Raw genomic sequence first — 16,366 nt, forward strand, 5'->3', positions numbered from 1 at the left:
TGCGTACTGTGTACCTGGAAAATCTGCAAAGACTGGTGGGAATCAGCCCCAGAGTCGACCAACCACCTGGGGAGGGATGCTGGCGGAGCGAGGGGGAAATTGCAAAAGGCAAAATAGAAAGAAAAGAGGAAAGTAAGGAGGACGGGGGGGGGGGGGGGGGGGGGGGGGCAGCTGTTGTGGAGGCAGTCTGGGATTCCTCCGTTTGTTAGTTTTAACAAGACCCCGCCTCTCTGTACCTACCCAGGTAGATAGCCTGTCCCGCTAGCACATCAAGACAGATGGGATTTATTTCCCTACCAATCTGGTGTCTGGTCCTTCACTTAGATTTTGCTGGTGCTAAGTGTGTTCTTGCTGGCACTGCTGTGGAGTTCTGCGGCCAGACTGCAAGGCCAGGGGACAAGAGAGATGTCTATTTTGCTGTTTCAGATTCATTTTTTTTTAAAGGGACAAGTCGCAAAAGTGCCACTTGGGAGTCTCTTCTCTTTCTCTGTGGGGATGAAAACCCAGAGGTGTTTTGGAGCAAACCTTGGGGCCTGGGAGGGAGGAAGGGAAGGCATGGTATTGAGTGGCTCCCTGGTGGAGGCCTTTCTACCGAGGTGGAAAGCTGACCTCATATGTGACTTGTCTGCTCTGTCCTCTACCCCCGCAAAAGTGTCCTGGGAGTTCAGCCCACAGCCTCCCCCACTCCCCAAGGGGATTTCAGGGCTTAGGTTTTATGGATTAAAGAGCCAAGAAATGGCTACGTTCTGGTCAAGGGTGATTTATAAGCAAGAGGCACTGGGGGAGGGAGCGGGTCGTTTAACCGAAATGCACCAGCATCTCAGTGACTGACAGAGGATCTGATTTTGTTTTCCAGGATAAGCTCCTATTTTCAGAAGTTTCTAGAAGGGCTAAAAAAAGATGTGTGCTGGACTGAGACTTGGCTGCAAAGACTCTTCAGGGAGCAATGGTTATTTTTTTGCTTTCATTAAAAAAAAAAAAAAACAAAAAACAACCCAGGTATTATTCCTCTGTGCTGTGTCTCCCACACTGCCATGTGCAAAGCTGAGATGGTGGGGCACCAGGATGCAGGTCACAACCCAGTCCCTATGGACAGGGGGTCCGCTGGGCTGGTTAGCAGACACCCTTGCAGTTCTAAGAGGCCAGCAGGGGGATCAGCCGTTGTTAAGGTTGACATGGGGCTGAATTATTCCCCACAGGCTTTGTTGAAAATTACCAGGTCCTTTAGAACGTAGGACCTTTTAGTGCTGTTGCAAGCTGGGAGCTGTCTTTCTTTCTTTCTTTTATCCATGCCTTATGTTTTCCTAAATGGCCCTTTAAAGAAAAATGTAACCCAAAGCTGCTGCAGGTGAGGGCGGCCCCCCCACCCCCACCCCCAGACAGCTTGTTGAGAAGGAAAGCTTGTTGATAGAGAACTTGCTTCCTTTCCTCGAGGGAGCCCTCCCCACAGTTATGTTTCCAGGGGATGGGTGTGCAGGCAGCGTCTGCCCAGAGCAGCACGCGACATCCCCACCAAGCCGCGAACTTAGAGAAGGCAAATTAATTAGAATGATACGAAACACAGTCTCTGCTTCTGTATCATCACTTTCCAAGCCAGACACTAGAGTCTTTCCAACTCACCCCATTTTCTGGGGAGGGGGTTTCCATTCCTATAATGATATGCGGTCACGGCTCTCTGCTGCTGTAAGCCTCTACCTTCCACGTGGCAGTGGGGCCATGCTGCCCATCTAGACACAGGGGAAAGGGGGAAGGTTAGAGAATCCCTTTTTCAACCCTGACTTGCCTACTAGCTCATGACATTTCCACTGGAGGATCCAAACTCCAAATGCCGGGGTTGGTATTTGGGGCAATTTTGATTTCAATGAAGCCGCACTGCTGAGAGACCTGGGCACCCATGACCCTCCTGGTGGAGCTTTACAGCCAAGTCCCTTGTACATAGTCTCTTGTATTAATAGAAACTGTGTATTTACCTAATCCCGGCTTTTTTCTTGCACATCATTAATTTGAGTGCACTTCTCGACTGCCCCGATTTTTGACAAGGGGTTGTTTTTAATGCTTGTTTTTATATGAGATTTGACTTCTTGATGGACATTTGTATTAGGAAATTGAAGCATGATATATATGTCTATATTGTCTCCACCGTCTCTGAGGCTGCATTACTTGGATTGCATGAGATAGTGGGGTGGTGTATTTTTTTTTTAAATATTTCCACAGTGTGCAAAGTGCTGGCACCATCCCTCCCTCTCTCCCCCGCTTTTCTCCGGCTGCCAAGGAGTCATTGATTTTGATTAGCTTCACTGCAGAGCGTCTGTGAAGAGAGGGAGAGGGAGGGAGGCTTTGAAATAAATTTTAAAAAAGACCTCATATCGGGTTTCAGCAGACAGCAGAGTGTGTGTGTGTGTGTGTGTGTGCGCGCATGTGTGTCAGTGCAAAGCAGAGGGAGGCCTCTGAGATCATCGTTTAGGTAGGTTGCTGCATAATGAGGTGAGGAGCAAACAGAAGGGCCTCCTTCCTGATGGTGCTCGTTTGCTCTCAGAGGGTGGGGGGTCCAGGAGCCACAGGGACTGGAGCCTCCTGGGGCTTCAACATTCCCACTCCAAATTAGATCCATTCCCTCCTGGAAGCTTCTCTCCCCTACCCCAGCCCCCATTAGCAAATAAGATCTCTTATCCCCATTTCAAATTTAGGGTTCCACTTCACGTTCCTTCTGGCACAGACATAGCCTGAGTAGCAGGTTTCTGGGGGGGAAGCCCAGTTGCCTCTAGCTGCTGTCCATGGTCCTAGGCCACGAGCATCTCCTGGAACCCAGTCTCCCCCTTCCCGCCACCTTTCATTGGGATACTGGAGACTTCTTTTCCACTTCTTCCAGTGTCTCATTTAAGAAATTCTTTCCTCTTTTAACAAGAAGATGGTGATTTAAACAATACTGTCACAGAACGATGGAACTGTGACTTTGGTTTCATAATTTATGTAGCTGATCTCATGTACTATTATCACGTTTCTGACAGTGATAAAATATCGCTTTCCCTAGCTGGGAAATTGGAGGAGTCTTCTTCTGATCCCACACAGGTATCTTTTGGGGACACTGGTTTGCCACTGTGGGCGTTTTGAGTGTCCGCCTGGTATCAGAAGCTGCAGTGACCAGAACACAGGTTGTGCTGTTCTGTGTTGATTCCATTTCTTTTTCTGGATCTTCCCTTAAGTCAGCCTGGGCCAACTGCAGAGTCAGAAGCTGCCTGGGAGGTGCGGGGGCGGGGGAGGGGGGGACAGGCTAGACACCCTGGCCTAGTCCCATAGGAGCTGATGGAGGATATGGGTGTCAAAGGTACCATTTTAAAGCTCAAACCAAAAGGTTCTTTTTAAAATACTAATACCTACTTATCGAGCACCTGCAGCGTGCCCAGTTGTAGAATCCGGTCTGGGAAGAAACTCAGGTACGCAGCGTGGAGGGACAGCTCTGCTTGGCACCAATGTTAACTGTCCCTTTCCAGTCTGGTTCACAGTCAGGTCAGGTCATACCCGTGACCCCAAGCCTTGCTGGCAGATTGTTCTATAGTATTTATATTTACTGAGCATCATACTGTCATGAAGGCAATTAAAAAGCCTGTGATCTTAACTCACTCCCAGCACGCGAAGACTGGTTCTTGCTGCTTCACAGAGTAATGAAAGCCACCGTCTACGGCGTGCTCACCACCCCTGAGCACTGTGCTGAGTGTTTTACGTGTTTCCCCTCAGTTATTCCTCACACCCACTCTGGAAGACAGTAGTTATGATTCCCATTTTACAGTTGAGGAAGCTGAGACTCAGGGAGGTTTTGCAACTTAGCCTAAGGCCACACACAGAGAGTGAGGTGGCTGAGCCAAGATTTGGACTCAGGTGTGTGTGACCCCCCCCCCCCCCCCCCCCCCCCCCCCCGCCAAGCCCATGAGCTAACTGCCCTGCCACACTGGATTCCCTCCTGAGCTGGCCTTACTAGTTCAAGGACAAGTACAGCCTGGGGTCCAGCAGGGAGCAAGGGAGCCTGACTTAGGTCCACCGTAAGGAGTGTTGCATTTGGGGGATGCTCCAGGACAGGCTGGATGGTTTAGGTGGGGGTTTTATGTATTTGTTCCCTGCCTTTTGTGTCCTTAATATCTATAGGTCCCTGGGAGAAGCATCTAATTGGCAAACAGGGCCTGTTTAGCTGACTTCCTAGGACATGGGAAGCTTTTCTTACCTCCCCTACCTGAACCCTTAAGTTCCTCCCCCCAAGTTGTTTGCACTGTAAGTGCCCAGGAGCCTGTGTGTGTATGTGGCAGGGATGGTCATGGGGGTGTCTGGAACCTCGGTGAGGCCTCTGGCTCAGCCAGAGAGGCAATAAGTTTGGGAGCATTCCGTTCTGGGCTCTAACCTTGCTGGTTTGTTGTGCTCTTTTGTAAGAGGAATTTCATACCTTGGAGACGCTTTGTACATATTTGTAATGACTTTATTAAAAAACTGTTTGTGCACTTCCAGCCAAAGTCCTTTGTGTTTTCATTTCCTTTTGAAAGGTTGGTCCCCAAAGATTATGGGAGGATCTGGCTGTGCACCCCAACCTTCCCTGGGGCAGAAGGCCACACATCTCCCTTCTCTGCTGTATTTCTGAGAACTCCCCAAGGGGAGGATTGGCCCAAACAGTACCCTTGGGTTGGGTGAGAGGTTGAGGGAACTTGCCTGTCGGTTCAAGATCAATGGCACCATGCAGACAAGCTGATGGCTGTGCAGACTGATGTCTCCTACTATGGGCACATGGGCCTCTCTGGGTTACTTTCACCTCTGGTCTAAGATGCTCTGAGCGATCAGGTTGTGGTTTCTTCCTAAGAATGGTGGGTTGAGGACAGGTTGCCTTTCTAGATAACAGGTGCCTTCATTTTCCCTGGGGGACCCACCCCTTCCCCACTCTCAGGCCATGCGACTCAGAGGAGTTGACCCTATCCTCCCACCCACCTGTGCCCCACAGTTAGGGCTCTACACCTGATGCAGGCCTGGCCAGCAGTGTTCCAGGTCCCAAAGGCCAAAAGGGATTGGTGTGGGGACAAATTAACAAGTCAACCTCAGGACTCCTGCTAGAGCTTTGGGGAATCAGAAGCTCTTTGCTGGGGTTGTTAAGCTGGTAGAACATAGGCATATACGTATACATATACATATACATATACATATACATATACATACATACATAGCTTCTGGAGGCCATCTTACTGCTGCATGGGATCTGTCTGGAAATCAAACTGTCTCAGAGGAAAACAGAATGGAGGGATGGAAAGACAGGGTTCTAATATCACTGGAGCCATTGAATCCAGCGATACCCAAGGCCCATATGGTTACATAAGCCAAAGAAAGCCTTTCTCTTATTTAAGCCATATTTGAGTTGGTTTTCAAATGATGGCAACCAAAAAGGTCTGCCTGATGATGTTTTTGTGACTGGTTTCATAATGTTGTCCTGAGAGGCATGAATTGTCACCTAATGCTATTAATTTCCAGGGTGCCTGGGCAGCTCAGTCGGTTAAGCTATTAATTTGCATTTTAAATATCCATCATAAGCTGGCATCCAGGCAAACTCTTTTTGAATCATCAGCTCATGCATTCCGGGTCCATCCTCTGGTTAACCACTGTGGTGGGCCCTGTGGGTGCCCTGTCCAGATCCCTCCTGACCCGATCTCCCAGTTCTGTGTCCTGTCCTGCACCTTTGTGTGTTCTGTGACACCTGACACCCTCAGGGGCTTGGGGCCTCCTCAATGGAGAGCTTAAGTACCTGAGAAGCACCCCCCACCCCCACCCCCGCCAACAACCCATAGCCAAGAATTGACAGTGTGCCAGAAAAAAACCTCAGGGTGGGACAATCTCTGAAATGTAGCTGAATTCTCCAGAACTCTGTGGGACCACCCTGAGCTGGGACTTCTCTGACAGCCACCCTCTTGTTTGGCTTCTTCCCCCTCCCTTACTGGTTTCTCCTGAGAGTGCGTCCTTAATAAATCACGTGCAACTCCACGGATCTGCTTTGGACAGATCCAGACAACCACCCACTGCATGAATTGCTTCTCCCCATTTCTCCTCAAAACAGTCCACCTGGGTTCAAGAGGCAACTGGAGACTCAAGACCACGAACCTAAGTTTCATCGACAGATGATATTTATTGGCGGAAGGGAACTTAAGGGGACATTAAAAACACCAAAGGTGGCTCTGTTCAGCCCAGAGCAAAATTACTAAGAGATTCTGGGACTCGCTTTACATTTCTTCTTTCCAACCCCAAGTCTTAGCCGCCCGGTGTCTCCAAGCATGTCTCCCATTCTCCCGTTATGAAGGTAATGAGCCTGTCACATCCAGGTCCAAAGCTCGCCTTCCTATTCTCACATTCATTATGCTCAAGATCTTTTACATTAAGACGGCCATTTCCAAGAGTGTCAGAAACCTCAGTCAGTGGGTCACAAAATATTAAAAGCAGGATACCCCAACCTGCTACTCGGTTAATCCTGCTTCTAACCAATGAGTGCAGAGCCAGGATGGGCCATGGAGAGTGGAGCTGTTCTTTCCCAACAACGACTTTTGGCTGCTTTTACCCCATAGTGGGGAATATAGGCAGCCTGATGTTTGGACAACTCCTCACTGGCTGCTGTTTCTCCTTAGGGTAGAAGTGAGATCCTCCCATCCAAAAGAAAACCTCCAGGGCGCCTGGGTGGCTCAGTCAGTGAAGCGTCTGACTTCGGCTCTGGCTCAGGTCATGATCTCGCCATTTGTGAGTCCGAGCCCCATGTCGGGCTCTGTGCAGACAGCTCAGAGCCTGGAGCCTGCTTCGGATTCAGTGTCTCTCTCTCTCTCTCTCTCTCTCTCTCTCTCTCTCTCTGCCCTGCCCCCGCTTGCTCTCTGTCTCTCAAAAATGAATAAACGTTAAAAAAGAAAAGTAAAAAAAGAAAACCTCCAGAACAGAACTTTTCCCCAGAGGGTAGGGAATGAAGAAGTAAAATCCTAAACGAAGTCATCCCACCTGTCCCTGGTATCCCCAAGTGACACTGTTTATAATGTCAGAAACATGGCTTATTATTTGGAGAATATTTAGAGATGTGGGGGGCTTTCTTTTCTTTCCTTTTTTTTGGTGGCATGAGTATAACGGACACAACCATTGGCGTCTCCACCCGTGTTCTACATTGTTAGTTTCCCCGGCTGCGGCAGAAAGTGCACGAGGTTTCTTTACCCCGGAGACGGCTACTGGGGGGCGAAGTGACTTCCCAAAGTCACGCAGAGTTTGGAATCAGAATTCTGCTCTGCCTGCTCTGTCACAAGCTGGCCTGTTAATAAATCTCCAGCTCCAATCTCTTGTGTCTCTTTGATGGCATCTGCAGGCAGGGTGATGTTTCTGATAAAAACCAGTCGCAGAAGCTCCTGTTGCTTCCCTCTGGCTCTTGCTGAAGGCCCTACTTCCCTCCGCTTCCCCTTCGGACTTGATTATCCAGGCAAGTGGGATTGTAACAGCGCCGCCATCGCCATAGTAACAGAGCTTGAAAGATGCCACGCTGCCCTGGAAGGGACGTCTTGCTGGGTCCCGGGGAAGAGCCAGGGATGTCAGGCACAGGAAAAGGTCCTGGCTTGATAGCACGCGGGGGGCAAATGTCCTGCAACTATCAGGGATGGGGTGGGCTTGTTATTACTGGCCGAGGGCGAGGTGGCAGCAAAGTCTCCCACCATTTCTGCTTGGGGCTTTGTTGCTCATCTGCTCACGAGCCACAAGATTGATTTCTCTGTAACGCCACTGGCACCAGCCCATTGTGCTGAGGTTGACGGCGAGTGAACAGAATGGGGAGAGGGGCAGGGCAGGCGAGATTCCAGTAGCTTCTAAGTGATCACCTGTGCTATCCCCTTCCAGATTCAAAGCAGGGAGGGTCTCGCAGGTGGAGGAACTGTTCTCTTACAGAGATTAGTGGCTCTGGTATAGACGTTCCAGAAGCACCGAGTGCTGCAGTGCTCCACGCCACCACCTTGGCTTGTGGAAAAATCCGTAACATGGATCATTCATTTTGTTCTCAAGGCTACCGGGGGAGAAGACAATGGCCACGGGCGCTGTTGACAAGCGGAGACTTACATGAGGGGCAGGACAAGAACAGGAGGAGGAGGAGAGACATGAAGACAGGTGTAGAGACCCCGTGATACCTGCATGGGGACCAAAGCTGGCCATTCCTGATACCCAAATGTGACTGAGCGTTCCAGCCGGAGCCCGGCAAATGAGCAATTTTAAAGACCAACTCTTTCCATGAACTTGGCCACAGCTAGATTTCCAGGGCCAGTGCTCCCCGTTGGCATCCTTAGTGGGGCCCGGATCACTGTGCTATGCACCTGGGCCACTGATGGGAATCAAAATCACCTCTGGTGCTTAAAAAACCAACCAACCAACCAACCAACCAACCAACCAACACACACCAAGCCTGCTGGGCCCCACGCCTGCCATGTCTGAGCGGGTGAGCATATGGTGGTTGAGAGTGTGGGCTCTCAAGCCAGACAGGCCTGTTTGGAAACTCCGTCCGCCATTGCTAGCTGGGTGACTCTGGGAAAGCTACCACGTGGAGCTCTGTGCCTCAGTTTCCCTGTCTGTAAAACAGAGGAAACGACAGTACCTCCACCCCAGGGCTGTTGTGACGATTCCAAGAGGTCTTCCAAGCAGATGCTCAGCTCGCACGAAGTGCTTGGGACACTAAGCTATTGCAGGTATAAGGGGCCCAGCGTTGGCATTTGGGAAACGCTCCACAGTGACGCCCATCTGCAGACCTGAGCCGTGTTGGGGGGAAGCAGTGATCTCCAGGCCCCTTCCAGCTTGCAGCATCGGGTGTTAGGCCACCATGAGTTAAAATCACAACAGGCAGGACCTGTCTATCCCCGGTCCCTTCACTTGGAGGGGGCAGGAGACCCTCCCGGGAGGAGGCCAAGTCTGAGCGAGGAGGGTTGAAGGAAAGAACGCCCGCGCTAAGCCGCAGAACAGAAGAGGAAGGTGGAGGTCGGGAGGATAGGGGCCTGGCTCTGGGGGAAGAGGGGGAGAAAGGCAGGAGGCAGGATAGTCAGTGCTTGAGGCCTGTTTTCCAGGAAGTCCCCAGAGCCGGACCCGATCATGCTGGCCATCCGTCAGCTCCCAGGGTGCCTCAGTCTTCCGCCCTAATACACTTGGAAGTGTGCTGCAGTGGCCCCGTCCTTCCAGCAGCGCAGGGTATCCACGGCAACCGAGCGGCAGAGCGGGCAGGTGCGCTCCCGGTCCAGCCAGAGGCAGAGGCACTCCTCACAGAACACGTGCTGCGGGGACAGCGATCAGTACAACTGGGGACACTTCACTGAGTGTCCACAGTGTGCCCGCCTCGGTCCTAGGAGCTGGAGACACAGCAGTGAACAAAACAGACAACTCCTGCCCCCACGGAGCTTGCACTCTAGTCAGGGAGACAACTGGCCAAAGGAAACCCCAAAATGTAGCGGACGGCAGCGGTAAGGGCTGAGATGAAAAGGCCAGGGGGAGGAGATAGAGAACGTGTGGGAGGGCTGCTGTGTTCAGCGTGGCGGGCACAAGACAACTTCACTGAATACCCACGTTTGGGTAAAACCTGAAGGAAGATGAAGACTGAGCCCTGAGGATCTCTAGGAAAAGAGTGCTATTGGCAGAGAAAATGGCACGTGCAAAGATCCTGAGGCAGGAGTGCCTGCTGTGCTGCTGAGCCTGGGAGTGGAGAGTGGGAGGGAGAGATGAGGTCAGAGAGGCTATGGGGAAGGTATGCAAAATGCACAGGGCTCTGTGGGCATCATGAGGCCTTTTGCTTTTATTCAGAGAGAAATAGGGAGCCATGGTAGGGCTTTGAGCAGAAGAGTGACCTGAGCAGGATTTATCTTTTTTTTTTTTGTAAGATTTTATTTTTAAGTAACCTCTACCCAACGTGGGGTTCAAACCCACAACCCTGAGATCAAGAGTCGCACGCTCCACTGACTGAGCCAGTCAGATGCCCCCAGGATTTGCATTTTTAGAAGATCCCTTTAGGCACTGGGTTGAGAACAGAGTTCAGGGGTTAGTAGAAAGGCAGGGAGACTGGAAATATCAATGAGTTCCATCACTTTCTGGCCATATAACTTGGACAAATGACTTAACCTCCCACCGCCTCAGTTTCCTCATCTGTAAAATGGGCCTAATAGTAGTCCACTCATAGGAAGACTGATTAACATTAAAAATGCTCAGACATAACAATTGAAGGCAGTCTACATATCTCAATTGGAGCTTGGATGAGGGGTAAATCATGGCTATGCAGGAGAGTCTGAAGACAACTGGAGAAATCTGAATATATACTATATATTAGATAATATTTTACATCAATTTTAAATCTCCTGGGTGTGATGGTGGAATTACTGTTATGAGAAAGAATGTTCTTGTTTTTCAAAGATGAACACTGAAATATTTGGGGAGGAAGAATCAAAATGTCACCAAATTATTCTCGACTGGTTAAGGGGAAAAAAATTTACATCAAGGCAAATGTGGTAAAATGTTAATGGTTAGTGAATCTAGAGGAAGGCTAAAAAGGCGGCTGTCCATTATATCCTTCAGCTCCATAGTTTGAAATGTTTCAAAATAAAATTGATAATTTAAAATGATAATATGAAAATCCAGATACAGTGCTTCTTAAAAAGTTAAAAAATTTAAATTAGGGGCGCCTGAGTGACTCAGTCGGTTAAGCGTCTGACTTCGGCTCAGATCATGATCTCATGGTTCATGAGTTCAAGCCCCACATCAGGCTCTCTTCTGTCAATGCAGAGCTCTCTTCAGATCCTCTGTCCCTCTCTCTCTCTGCCTCTTCCCCAACTCACCCACGTGCTTGCTCTCTCTCTCTCAAAAATAAACAAACATTTAAAAAACTTTAAATTAAAAAGGCACTTAGAGGGGTGCCTGGGTAGCTCAGTTGTTTGAGCATCTGACTCTCTCTTTTTTTTTTAACGTTTATTTATTATCAAGAGACAGAGAGAGACAGAGCGTGAGCATGCGAGGGACAGAGAGAGGAGGAGACACAGAATCCAAAGCAGGCTCCAGGCTCTGAGCTGTCAGCACAGAGCCCGACTCGGGGCTTGAACTCACAAACCGCGAGATCGTGGCCTGAGCAGAAATCAGATGCTTAACCAACTGAGCCACCCAGGTGCCCCAAGCATCTGACTCGATCTCAGCTCAGGTCATGATCTCATGGTTTGTGAGTCTGAGCTCTGCTTCGAGCCCTGCGTTGGGGCTCTGCTTGGGATTCTCACTCTCTCTCTCTCTCTCTGCCCTCTCCCCGCTTGCTCTCTCTCTCAAAACAAATAAACTTAAAAAAAAAAAAAGGCACTTATAACAATGCCTAACAAATGGTAAGTGTTCTATAAATGTTGGCTATTACATAGTAATAGTTATTCTTACATTATAACTGTTTATTATTTATTATCTGTCTCTCCACACCAGACTTAAGCTTCTTGCAAACCCATTCCTAGCACCTAGCATTCTTGGGTGCTTAATTGTAAACTGTGCTCTAAAGGAGAGCTCTACGATGCTCTATACAATGGGGACCGGTCTGATCCAGGGGGTAGCCCAGGAAGGCTTCCTGGAGGTGGGCACACTTGTGTTAAGACCTGAAGGATGTTTAGGAGTTGACTGGGTGAAGAGAGGGGGGTGGGGATAGAACATTCCTGGTGAAGGAAACAGCCTCACGGAGCTCCTGGGATGGGAAGGCACTGAAGGCCCTCAAGGACAGCCAATGTGGCTATGGCAGAAGAGTGTAGGGGAGTGGGTGACAGGAGGTGAGCAGGCCACACAGAGCCTTGAAGGCTGTGCCTGGACTCTCCACATGGTCAGAAGGGCGGGACCTAGGGGTCAGCAGGTCCAGCAGCTTCTCTAGACTCCTACCCAGGGCAGTCAAGGCCCCCCATAATGGTGCCTTCCCTCCTTCGTCCTCATCACCCCCAGCCCCAGGGAGCCAATGTCACGGACACACCAGATGACGTGCAACGCAGAGTTCACCCGTACTGCTAAGCCTCTGGGCAAGCTGTGATGTCTGTCTGGGGGGCCCCTTCTCCATCCTTATCGGCTGGTGGACGCTTACTTCTTTCAGAAGACTCAGCCCAAGCAGTCATACCTCCCCTGTGTGCCGTTCCCCGTCCCCCCATCCCTTCACTGTATCTCCTGCACACATCTAAGTGCTGTTGTGCCCTCTCCTTCCAGATCCTTCCTGGGGAAGACCTCTCTCACAGCATCACACTCACGCCGCCGGAAGGATCTGCAAACTCCTCTGTCTTGTTCACTAGGTTAAGGGGCTTCTGGAGGGGCAGGGGGCCACGATTCCAACACGGTTCTGAGCGTGTGGCAGATGCTTAGTACGGGTCTGCTCCACGAATGAACGAGAGTTCTCTGTGTCCCCCAGGAAAAGGAGGCACTTACATAGAACAAAGCGATACGATCTCTGTTCCCATGATGCTCAAGACTCGGGTCAGGTGAACAGGAAATGAGCAGCTTTTCATTCGTTCATTCAGAAAAACGTTCACTGAGGCTCTCACACGTGTCATTCAGTAATTCTCAAACATTTTGGTCTCAGGACCCCTTTACAGCCTTAAAAATCACTGATGATCTCGAAGAGATCTGTACATTGTGGGTCAAATCTGGCTGTATTCAGGGTAGCAGACATTGAAACCAAGATCTACTGAAAACACAAGAAGATGAAAGGGAACACCAGGGTCACACTTTGAGAACCACTCTTCAAACTGCTTATTTACCAATTTCCCTGCCCTCTGGGTGGTAAACTTCATGAGGCAACTCTCGTGTTCCCACTGCCCGGCCCTAAAGCCTACACAGAGTAGGGACTCTGTACAGACAGCTGACAAAGGAATGCCTTCCCAGGTAGGTCAGGTGGGAGATTCTGGAGATACCAGGATGGTGAAGACCTGGTCCCTGTCCTCTAGGAGCCCACAGTCTCTCCATCAAAGAATTAGGCAGGATGGAATCTACTGCCAAATAAAGAGGTGCAGAGAACACACATTAATCCAGGGAACTGGCTGGAGGAGGTCACAATCCTGGACCCACTTGCAGCATCTGGAGAGAAGGATGAGCCCCTGCAGAGGGAGGGGAAGGAGGGGCTCCTTCTGGGCTGGGGAGTGTAGGATTGGGTGGGTTTACGGTCAGTGGGGAAGGCAGGTGGTGCTGGGTCATTAGCTGTTGGAGCCCGTGGGGTCAGATGGGCCACCCTCCCCTTCTCCTGAGTTCCATCCAGACTTCCCAAGTCCTGCTCCAAGACTCGGAGGTGGGTAAAGTGAGCGTGTGGGTCAAGAGCTCCCACAACCACAGCAGCTAACCTCCATGTGACAGAGGAGGCTCTGGATGGGAGACGGGCATCTCTTAGCCCAGCACTTGATGTTCAGCATGAGCTGCGAACAAAGGAAGCAGCCAGGCCGAGTCCAGGTGGATGTATTCAGGTGAGGAGTACAGGTAACGACCACAGGCCCTGTCCCTCACTGAGCACAAATGCCCTGCCGGGCACTGCTAATGTCCTTTACACACTGTCTCCTGACAGCTCACAGACCATGAGACTCAGAGAGGGAGAGCCACCAGCCCAAGGGCACACGGCGGCTAAGCAGTGAGGCTGGGTTCAATTCAGGGGTGCGGCAGGCTGACTTCTATTATGACTCCCAGTGATCGTCTCCTCCTGGGATTCACACCTGTGTAGTCAGTTCCCTCCCCTTGGGGGCGGCTGTATTTAGTGATTTCCTTCAGACCAACAGAGTATTGTAAAGATGATGGGATGTCACTTCTGAGATTAGGGTACAGAAGACTGTGCCTTCCATCTCGCTTGCCCTCTATCTCGTGCTTTTCACATGCTCACTCTGATGAAGCCAGTGAGACAAGGAAGCCAGGGTGGCTTCTGGCCACGAGAGCCATAGAGCAACTGAGGCCCTTGGCCCTACAGCCCAGGAGGAACGGAATCGAGCCACCACTGCGTGACTCTAAGCCTGGAAGTCGATTCCTCCCCAGGGGAGCCACAGGATGACAGTGACCCTGGCTGGTATCTTGACCGCAGCCTGGGAGAGACTCTGAAGCAGAGGACCCAGTTGTGCTGTGCCTGGATTCCTGACTCGTGGAGACCACAAGATGATACATGCTTGTTGCGTTAAGCTGTGAAGTTTTGGGGTAATTTGTTACGCAGCAAAGGATAACTGATACAAGAGATGTCTGACTCCACAGTAAACACTCATGCCCATTCCGTTCTAGGACAGATACTGGTCACACATGGAGAATGTGGGAAGGGGTGTTTGTAGTACTTGTGAAAAATGACATTACAAAACTGGTGTTACTACCAGACCAGGGACACACACACACACACACACACACACACCCCTAATCACAGATCCTCTTTTTTTATTTTTATTTTTTTGAGAGGTTGGGGAGGGGCAGAGAGAGAAGGAGAAAGAAAATCCCACACAGGCTCCATGCTGTCAGGGCAGAGCCTGATGTGGAGTTTCGGACTCACAACGGTGAGATCATGACCTGAGCCAAAACCAAGAGTCGGACGCTGAACCCACTGAGCCCCCCAGGCGCCCCACCCCCCAGATCTTCCTTAATCACACAAACCCAGCCAGTTTTGTCCAGATTGAGAATTAAACACTTACACCGAATATCAGCATGAGACGCTGTGCTTTTCAAAACCCACACACAGATATCCATGTCACCTTACTTGACTGTACTGAAAAGCCTGCAAGCCGCCCTGGGCAGGGATTTTCATTCCTGGGTGACAGAGGACATGGAGGGCCAGGGCTGCCATGACATGTGTTGCTCAGGGTTGCAAAGTTAGTGCCGAGACGCTGTCGGTACTCGGAAAGTACCTGCTGAGGAAATGCGTGGAGGGAGGAGTCCGCACAGGTGCTAAGTCCAATCCCAGCTCAGCTGCTCAGCCATATCCCTGGACTTAGTGGCACAGGGGACAGCACGCAGCTAGGAATTTCTGGGAAAAGGTCTCTAGTCTTCTAATGTGGCCCTGAGGCCATCTCAAAGCAAGAGGCCGCATATGGTGGAAAGGTCCTGGCCTCTGGAATCAGGGGCCCTGGGCTGGAATCTGGTTGTGCTGCCGAGGAGCAGGGGGGCCTTGCTTTCACCTTGCTGAGCCCACCCCCTTCTCTGTAAAATAGGGTCACTGTTTCCCCCACAAGGTGTCTGTAAGGATGGAAACGGGTAAGGCCTAGTATAAAGCATTAAGTGTGCAGCAGCTGTAAGCCCTCAATCAATAGGAGTCGCTGTTCTCTTGCCCTCTTTCCTTTACACTATCAATACTCAAAAACAAAACCAAATCAAGTAGTGACCAAGAACTAACTACACTCCGACTTTTCTCTTTGGCAAGAAATCCTTTAAATAAGCCGAGTTTCTGACTTTGTGTTCAAAATGCCCTTCCCTTGATCCCCCTGCTAGCCTGGCAGGAGGAATGCCACAATACTTGTGGAGTGACTAACCGGACAGGTACATTCTATCTGAGCAGAAAGTTCTAACCTCTGGGCATGCTCAGTGTCTGCCTGACTAGCTTAGACTGACGATCTGCTTCCCAGGCTCTGATTGGCTGGCGGGGAGCGGTAGGCGGGGCACGTGCTTGAGTGACACACTGCTTAATTTGATGCCTCTTTGAAGGGGAGATAGGATGTTCCTTTAGCCTAGCAGTCTCTTCATCTACCCACTCATTCATCTGTCCTTCGGTTCATCTATCCATTGATCCATCTATCCATCCATCTATCCATCCATTAGTCTACCCATTCATTGCCTTAACTACCCACCTACTTACCTACCCATTTGTCCATCCATTCAGTCACCCACACACTTATACCTCTATCCACTCACCTTTGTATTCATCTATCCATCCCTTCACCTGGCTACAATCCATCTCCATCCCAACCATCCATCTATCCGTCCATCTATCCATCCATCCATCTATCCATCCATCCATCCATCCATCTATCCATTCATCCATCTCCATCCCATCCATCCATCCATCCATCCATCCATCCATCTATCCATCCATCTCCATCCCACCCATCCATCTATCCATCCATCTCCATCCCACCCATCCATCTATCCATCCATCTGTCCATCCATCCATCCCAACCATCCATCCATCCATCCATCTATCCATTTATCCATCTCCATCCCATCCATCCATCCATCTCCATCCCAACCATCCATCTATCCATCCATCTCCATCCCACCCATCCATCTATCCATCCATCTGTCCATCCATCCATCCCAACCCTCCATCCATCCATCCATCTATCCATTTATCCATCTCCATCCCATCCATCCATCCATCTCCATCCCAACCATCCATCCCACCATCCATCTATCCATCCAT

The 16,366-nt window shown here is 50.3% G+C and overlaps 1 protein-coding gene across 1 annotated transcript in view; it reads right to left on the reverse strand.

Annotated features, from left to right (window-relative positions):
• LOC125914354 (uncharacterized) overlaps positions 1-16,366 on the reverse strand; it is a 70,606-nt gene that overhangs the window by 15,675 nt on the left and 38,565 nt on the right. The gene's annotated exons all lie outside the window — the stretch shown is intronic.

This window comes from Panthera uncia, assembly GCF_023721935.1.
Source record: "Panthera uncia isolate 11264 chromosome D3 unlocalized genomic scaffold, Puncia_PCG_1.0 HiC_scaffold_8, whole genome shotgun sequence".
In the NCBI taxonomy this organism is placed as follows: Eukaryota; Metazoa; Chordata; class Mammalia; order Carnivora; family Felidae; genus Panthera; species Panthera uncia.